The following is an 8736-nucleotide window of genomic DNA, read 5'->3' on the forward strand; positions in this document are numbered from 1 at the left end:
ACACTATCATACCATGAGGTACAAATTGTGTCAAATTCATAGGAAATCCTGCAGTATTGGATGCCTATATGTAAATTTAAAATAGGGTGAAAGGTTAAAGGGGAAAAGAGGTCAAGAACAGCAATTGAGGTATGGCAGACAATGGTTAATCCCTGGGGGTTAATCAACCAAAACGAAGTTACTGTATGCTATGTAAGTTATGCGACAGTGAAGTGGATGACTAGTCTGTATGCCTTACACCCTTATTTCCTTCCAATAATGAGTACAACTTTGCATTGAAAGCAGTGTGAATGGAACACTTTGCTGATGATGAGAAAAACAATCTGACCAGAGGCAGGGATTGACTTGTCCTCTTCCTTATTGTTTTGCGGTACTCTTTTGTATTTGTCCTTGCTTTGCAAGGACTCATAGTATGGTAGCCAATCCATGAAAGGCAAAATAATCAACAGAAAGTTGAACAACCGATCACATCTGTGTATCTGATTTTTGTACGACTGTGAGAAAGGGTCACATATGAGAACGTTAGGGTGTGAGGTCAGGCTGTAAGGTTAAAGGTTGAAGTGAACTGCTACATAGGATCATCAAGGTATGAGAAGTTCAGTCACTGGAAATGCCAGTATATATGTATGATATAATAGTTTCCTGATGTCAGGGGTACTAGCTTATCTACTGGTAGTTACCGATGTGATGTGAAATATGGCACATCTTGGAGGTTTTAGTCTGATCTAAAGGTTGACCAATAGCATTGCCTGTAATATCAGGTCTGCTACACAATATATCGATGACTATGCAAGATTGGTTGATATCAAAAAGAAATTTAGACAAATTTTGTCCCCGCATTTACCATTTACACCTCATGGATAGAGTCACTGTCATGTGATTTTTATGGTTTCCTTGGAAATAATGGTACTCATATAAGTCCAAATGGGAATATTTCTGTACAAGCAATTTCCAATAAGTTGTGTCTAAAATTTCAGTCAGGGTATTTTTCTGCATCATTCTGAAGGAACTTCGATATTGAAGTCAGTCAATCGGACAGAAAGGATAGAGCAAATGACGTTACTGGGAAATACACACCAGAACAAATATGATAAGATTTCGATCTGATAAGAATGAGGACCGCACGTGAACTATGATATAACGTTATACACAAAATACCAGGATTTATGTTTGAGTACCGGTACATTGCGCAGTGGAGGTATCGTCCAAGACACGTAGCGTCAAGGACAACATCAAAGTGTACATGTTCAGCTCAGATCTTGTTTTTTTCCCCGGGTTGACGTCAGGTGTTGAGGTCAAAGGTCAAATAACATGCAATAACAGCTAACGTAATTGTACACCACATCAAAATTATTGGACTCCGTGTCCTCTGATACCGAAACTGACTATATGACAAAACCCCATAGGATACAGACGCAGTGCTTAATAATAGAAATTATGAATAGCAGATTCATGTGGAAAAAAATGTAATATCAGATATGGCACATACCTGTAAATATATTGAAGTGTCCAGTGATGGTGGCCACACGAGGCACGATGAGTGGAGTTTTGTCGATAAAGATAAAATAACTGAGTATAATAACGAAAATACTTGATAAAGTGGTGGCCAGTAAGAGTTTCCGGAAATGTCTGAACACCATCTCGATTCCCACTTAAATGATATCGATTCCCCCTTAAATGATATCAGATCTTCATGGCTGAGTTGAACGTTTTGCACATTAACCCTGGGCTCTCAAAGTTTTCTTCTATTTTGATTATCCATCTGTGTTGAAAAGGTAAAACATGGGAAATACATCAGTAGGCGTTGTAGATATTGTGCAATAAATATAAAATGTTCTCTACTATATCATACTCATATAAATCCATAACCCCGCATTATATTGCTGGAGCACTGCTCAAACACAGTTGAAATGCTTTCTTTGTGTATGAAATCCAGATACATTCATACCGATGTAAGCTCCATACCCTAGTTTTGGAACAGCTGTGAAATTCCTTCTCCTATGATTTGTTAGGCGGACAATTACACCAGCAGAGTCGTGACTGTATTTCTGAAAAATGAGGCGATTGGCAGCAATTTTGAATACAATTGCAGACTTTCTGTGATGGAGAGAAATCATTTGGGAGGTATGAATTCCTACACATGCAAATATGCATCAATTAAGTTGTGGCAGCATGTGAGTGCTTTCTGCGTACAGTGCGGCCCTTGCTAAGTCTTGCCTAGGTGTTCAATAATTCTTACTCGTTTCTTTAAATGCATCCTAATGACTCTTCTAAGAAGCGTAACATGTTGAACACGTTGTTCTGTTTGCCGATGTGTATCTGTGTGCTATTTCAGAGATTCAAATAACAAATTTCTCTAAATCAAGTTTGAACACATCTGGTTGTCAATATCTATACTACATAATCAGTCTCTGAATTTTTACAAAGTATTTTTTACTCCTATTTTAATGGAATGCGCTCCAAAAATTAACCACTATAAACTTTGATACTTTCAATCCTGTTTTCATTACAGATATCTTTTTCACACACATTTTAGTGCCAATTTCTTTTATTACGATTGTACAATTCTTTCCTGATTCTGGTAATTTTTAATTTGTTTGACTTTGCTTCTGATTCTGTCATTAAAGTAGTACGTGCATCGAAAGTGAAAGACTTTGAACTTTTGCTAAAACTTTTCACAGTGAAACTTTTAACCTTTCTCTTACCAAATACAAAATAAAAATTTGGGGTCAGTGTACAAACTTTGGTACTAGAGAACACTGATATTTGAAATTCAAAATGGCTGCCATCCCTGAATGAACTCTATGGGGGAAACTACAATTTTTGATTTTCGAAAAAAACTAAGACCGTGAAAATTGTTCTTATTCCAAGAGCTTTAAAGTGAGCCCTACAAGTGGTAGACCAGAAAAGAATTGTAAGTCTGAATATCTGTCCCCGAGGTACATTCTACCTTAGCTGGTGATAGTATCCTCATGCCTGTTACTGTGGTTTTAGCTACTATAGACTATAGTCTATAGAAGCTATTGGGATGGGTATCCGTCCGCGTCCGTCGTCAGTCTGTATGTATGTATGTATGTATGTATGTATGTATGTATGTATGTATGTATGTATGTATGTATGTATGTATGTCCGTTTGTGAGGCGTCCGTCCACTCAAATATCTTGAGAACCGCAGTACTTACTGATTTGATATTTGTTGTGTAGATGAAAAATATGATTTTGAGAAACTATTTTTTTTAATTTTTTGATATTGTTGAAAATAGGCAAATTAATGCCAAAAAAGGTGTTTTTGGTAAAAAATCTTCTTCTTCATAACCGCTGGTCAGACAGCTTTGTTATTTGGTATACAGGTCCCTAGGGGTAACCCAACTTAGACTTGTTCAAATTGTGATGAAATATGCAAATCTGTATTTTTAAGGAATTTTTTTGTCATTTTTGGTCAAATTTGACTTACATTGTATGTAATTCTTGTACTGTATAAACCCTATCAATTCACCCAGAAAAAAATAATTAATATGATTTTAAATAATTGAATTAATTAGGAAATCATCAAGCCAAAAAATTTTAGTGTAGAATTATCAGAAAGTTCAACTTTTTTTGACAGTTCATAGTGAAATGCTTACCATCTTGGAGGATTAAAACATGTAAAGGCAACTTTCCTGAATCCCAACTTTGACATATTCTGAACCGTCATTTATTGTGCCGTATGTTATCTAAAAGAAATTGCTCAAAATAGTCAATAGAGATAGGGATAGAGATAGAGATAGAGAAAGTTCTAATTTCGATTTATGGTTGACTTGGTAAGGATAAAATAAAATTACTTTTTGAGGAAAAAAATAGAGTGGTCAATTAAAAGAGTGGTCAAAGTGATAGGGTTTTTATGGTAAAGCTGGGCTGTATAAAGATTCCTCATGTGCTATTTATAGCAATTATGCAATCTGTGTAAACAGTGCAATGAAAGTGTAACATGATTCCTTATAATGCTTTTGATGACCTTGAACTTCTTAAGTTTCAAACCTTTGTCTCTTCAGTGTGCTTTCTCTGAGTATGTACAGTCTCAACTTATTAAACAGAACTCACAATGTTAATCAAAGATATCCACCTTCTTCATCAATACATGTGTCACAAAAGGTTATTCTCTACATAACTCAACAGAGCTCTGTCAACTGTTGAGTTGCTTGTTCTTTCAAAACCGCTGGTCAGACAGCTTTAATATTTAGTTTACTTGTCCGTAGGATGACCTTAGTGAGATAATTTCATACAGTTTAAGGAAATACTTAATTTTGTATCCATGTCTATAGTAGCTTCAGGGACTTTGGCCCTATGTTTTATATATACATTGATGCTATGGGACATAAACATGTAAATAAATACATTCCTATGATCTTTGCTTTTATGTAAATTATTATTATGACAATTATTGCTGATGTTGTTGTCATTGTTATTGTTATTTTTATAAATATTTTAATTATTACTTGCTGTTCTCTTATTCCATTCATAAACAGTCACTACTGTTAAATGGTTTAATATTTTTGATGAACAGATCACAATGGACTCCTGGTACATCATGATGTCTTTTAACCCTTTCACCACAATGGTTTGGCCTGAACCCAATGCTATCAATGGTGATTGTGGACCTGTCTATGGGGAATGGGGGGGTGAATAGCACTGACGGTTGCTCTGTAAGCTCTTCCTAGTCCCAGCTGTTGTCCAAAACCTGTTGTTATTCATCAACATTGCTGAGTGCTAAGGAAAATGAGGCAAGGGAGGCTAAAGTCAGAGTTTTTTTATGGTTTTTTTTAAACCATGTTTGACACTGATTTCACAATATGAACGAAATGTTGAAGTCTAATTCCACATTTTGTCTGACGCCTCGAAAAAATCTATTAAATCTGATAAACAACTGTGTCAGAGAAAATAGACCAATTTAATTCAAAGGTAGAACAAGGTATAAGATAAGAATAGTCGTCATATGAAGAAAATATTTTTCTAAAAAGTACATGAATTTCGCATGTTTCCGAGAAAAAAATGCAGCGTTCTCACCAGGCCGCGATTCCGCGACATTCTCGCGTATTTTTCTGTTTTTGTCGCGGATTTCTTGGGCGTGCGCGCCAATAGTGGCGCGCCTTTGAAATTATAAACTTTCGCGGTGCCAGCCGTACAGCCGGTGTTCTGCCATCTATACTCGTTGCCATCTACATTCCGTTTGACCTTTGACACATGCACTGGCATGTCACTCCATTGTTATGCAAAAAACTGTCAGTGTGAGTGTTGATGGCAGTGTAAGGTGCCATCTATGCTCTCTTGCCATCTATACTCCACTTTTATTAACAGAAAAAAATATCGTTTTCCCAATGTTAAAGAAATTGCAAAAGGATAAATGTTTGATTTCATTGCAGAACCCACTGCACTGTGCACACCTAAGCTCACCAGTTTCCAGATCGGAACTCTATGTACGAACTTCATAGGGTGTACAGTGCATGGGTAGTGGCCCGGGTCCCGTAGCTATACTGGCAATTGGTTGATCCATGATATTTTTGTGTGAACTCACATTCTGAATTTTGGTAGTTTTTTGTGTTGTCAGTCATGTTTTCATTGTTTTTTTTTTGTTTTTTGTTTGTGTCCGTAATGTACTAATACTTTAATATATTTCAGATCCATTTCTAACATTTTTTTCTTGCAAAACGCCCGAAGTGAAAGGCATTGTTTCTAGTTTGTAATCTTGATTATTGAAAGCAATTGCCAACTGTACTCCAAGCATCCATTTACCAAAGTCGCTGACTGGCAGAATTTGTCAATGATTCCGTTAACTCACAGCAGTAATCGTCTTTATTCACTGTCCCTTTGGTATATTAAAAATATGTCAGTGCAGCTTTTACAATGAAGCTCCGTATCAGAAATTCAGTTCAGAACCTATCATATATAGGTAGCAATCGAGTATAGATGACAACAAAGTATAGACAGCAAAAGAGTATAGATAGCAGTGGAGTATAAATGGCATGTACACATGCCATCTATACTCCTGCCATCTATACTCCGTACAACCATTTCTACCTGCCATACACTATACTTGCCCTCGATTTGTCGAGTAATTGTCAAACTTATTTTCAAAATAAATTAAATCCTCATGAAATATAATGAACAAAGAAATAATGTACCAGCCCCAAGAAGTCTCTTCTCAGTTTTTTTATTTATTATAAAAAAACACCCTCATTGAAGTTTTCATTGTTCTGAATCAAAACAGTATATGATTTAAATGAATTGGCCTTAGATCAAATGAATTAAGTTTAGAATCCATTGTGTACCTTTCAAAAACCTCTCTCTTGTCATGGTAATGAATAGAAATAGCAATGGCAGGGTTCGAAATTTATTTTTTTGTTTGGTGGTCAAGTTTGACCACCAGATTCAAATTTTGGTGGTCAATTGCAAAATTCTGGTGGTCAAAAATAATTGTCATTGTCAGAGTGTAATTCTTGTGGAGGTCAGGGTCCATAGGGTAAATAGTGGGCTGATATCTTGTTCTGGAACCATTTCACTATGCTGCTACTCGTATTACGTTGGTCTATGTTGGATGCCCAGTAAAATCCACTAGAAAATTTTCAGTATTTTCACAACTTGAAATGAGTGCATGAGTGACTGACTGACTGTAAGTTTTGACAGAATTACAAACTGAGTAATCAAGAAATGACAATTACTGCTGATAACATGACAATTATTGCATTTTTTGGACTTATGAAGTTTTGTCAGAGTTTTGTACAATGAGATGTTATGCAACATTTGCAGACTTAATCACAATAATCATAGCAGTAAACAGTAAAACAAAGAGAGACATTGTCTATCCAAAGCCTCACTTGGGTAGATTGGAGTGGGGTTGAAGGACTGACATTGAACCAAAGTGGAGGGACTGTGATTGAACAGAAAAGATGTGTACTAGATAACTGCTATATCTATCTCTGAGGATAATATATTGTTTCTGGATACTCCTAGCAATAAACTGTGAGAGGAATGTAAGACTTACAGCTTTGCGGCACTAGTGTGACCTCCGAAAATTTGGTGGTCAACATTGACCACCCACAACAGAATCTGGTGGTCCAAATGAGATAATTGGTGGTCTTTTTGACGCATGACCACCGGGTATTTCGAACCCTGAATGGAGTAAAGATGGCAATGGAGTATAGATGGCAATGGACTATAGATGGCAACACACTTGCCATCTATACTCCTGCCATCTATACTCCATCCATTGCCATCTTTACTCCCTGCAACCATTTCTACTGGCCATAGACTATACTAGCCCTTGATTTGTTGAGTCACTGTCAAACATAATGTCTAAAATAAAGTGAATCTTCATGCCCTTGAGCAAGGCACTTTACTCTTCAGTGCTCCATTGGGGTAGAGGGTTATGGGTACCTCATCCTGTAAATGGGCTAGTGCCCGTTGGATGATGGACTAAATAAAAATTAAAAAAAAGAAATCTGTTTTACTTGTTATAGAAATAAACCTCAGTGAAGTTTTCATTGTTCTGAATCAAACAATGAATGATTAAAATCAATCGGCCTAAGAGAAAATGAATTCAGTTCAGAATTCATTGTGTACCTTTCAAAACTTCTTTCTCGTCAAGGTTAAAAAATATAAATAGCAATGGAGTATAGATCGATAGCAATTGAGTATAGAAAGCAATTAAGAATAGATAGCAATGGAGTATAGATAGCGATGGAGTATGGATGACAACAAAGTATCAACAGCAATGGAGTATAGATGGCAATGGAGTATAGATAGCAATGGAGTTTAGATAGCAATTAAGTATAGATAGCAATTAAGTATAGAAAGCAATTAAGTATAGATAGCAATGGAGTATAGATAGTGATGGAATATGGATGACAACAAAGTATCAACAGCAATGGAGTATAGATGGCCATGGAGTATGGGGATGGCAAGTGCACTTGCCATCTATACTCCACCCATTGCCATCTTTACTCCCTGCAACCATTTCTTCTGGCCATAGACTATACTAGCCCTCGCTTTGTTGAGTCGTTGTCATGGTTCTGCTTGGGCAAGTCAGCCCGTTCATCGTAAATTCAACTTGTAAAAGATGTTTTCTCCCGATTTCCCTGAGCCGTGTCAAGGGCGGAGTATAGATTGAATGCGATATTTTATTTGCATAACAATTTGAGTGATATGCCAGTGTATGTGTCAAAGGTCAAACGGAGTGTAGATGGCAACGAGTAATAGATGGCAGAACACCTGTTCCGGCCGGCCGTATCATACAGCCAGTACTTTTCATAATGGACGTAAATGATTGACGTGAGTAATTACACTTCCTGGTTGAAACCGAGGCAATCTGGAGGCAATACCCGTCAGAGGGCGTACTTAAGCCACAGTCACTTGGGACATGATGGCCTATGTTGTGGATGGATTACGTATACCACACAGCGGCCGTCGTGTATTGAACCACACGAGACTGTGGTAGTCTGACGCACTGGACGTGTTCGCCTTGCATGCATACCGGTACATGTCCACGGAATTCGCGGAAGCTGGAGGCGTCATGGGCACGATAAATATTTTCATAGGCTACGACAACAATAATCCGAACTACGAAAACACAAGAATGTAAAGCTTGTATATCTCTAAGGAATTACATGAACATTTTTCGAAAACAACGAACTCGAAGCTGGTAGCATTGTACTGTGAGTTCCGCATGGCAACCAGGGTCTTGACGGGAACGACGTTATAGTGT

Source organism: Ptychodera flava, chromosome 8 (genome assembly GCF_041260155.1).
Source record: "Ptychodera flava strain L36383 chromosome 8, AS_Pfla_20210202, whole genome shotgun sequence".
Lineage (NCBI taxonomy): Eukaryota > Metazoa > Hemichordata > Enteropneusta > Ptychoderidae > Ptychodera > Ptychodera flava.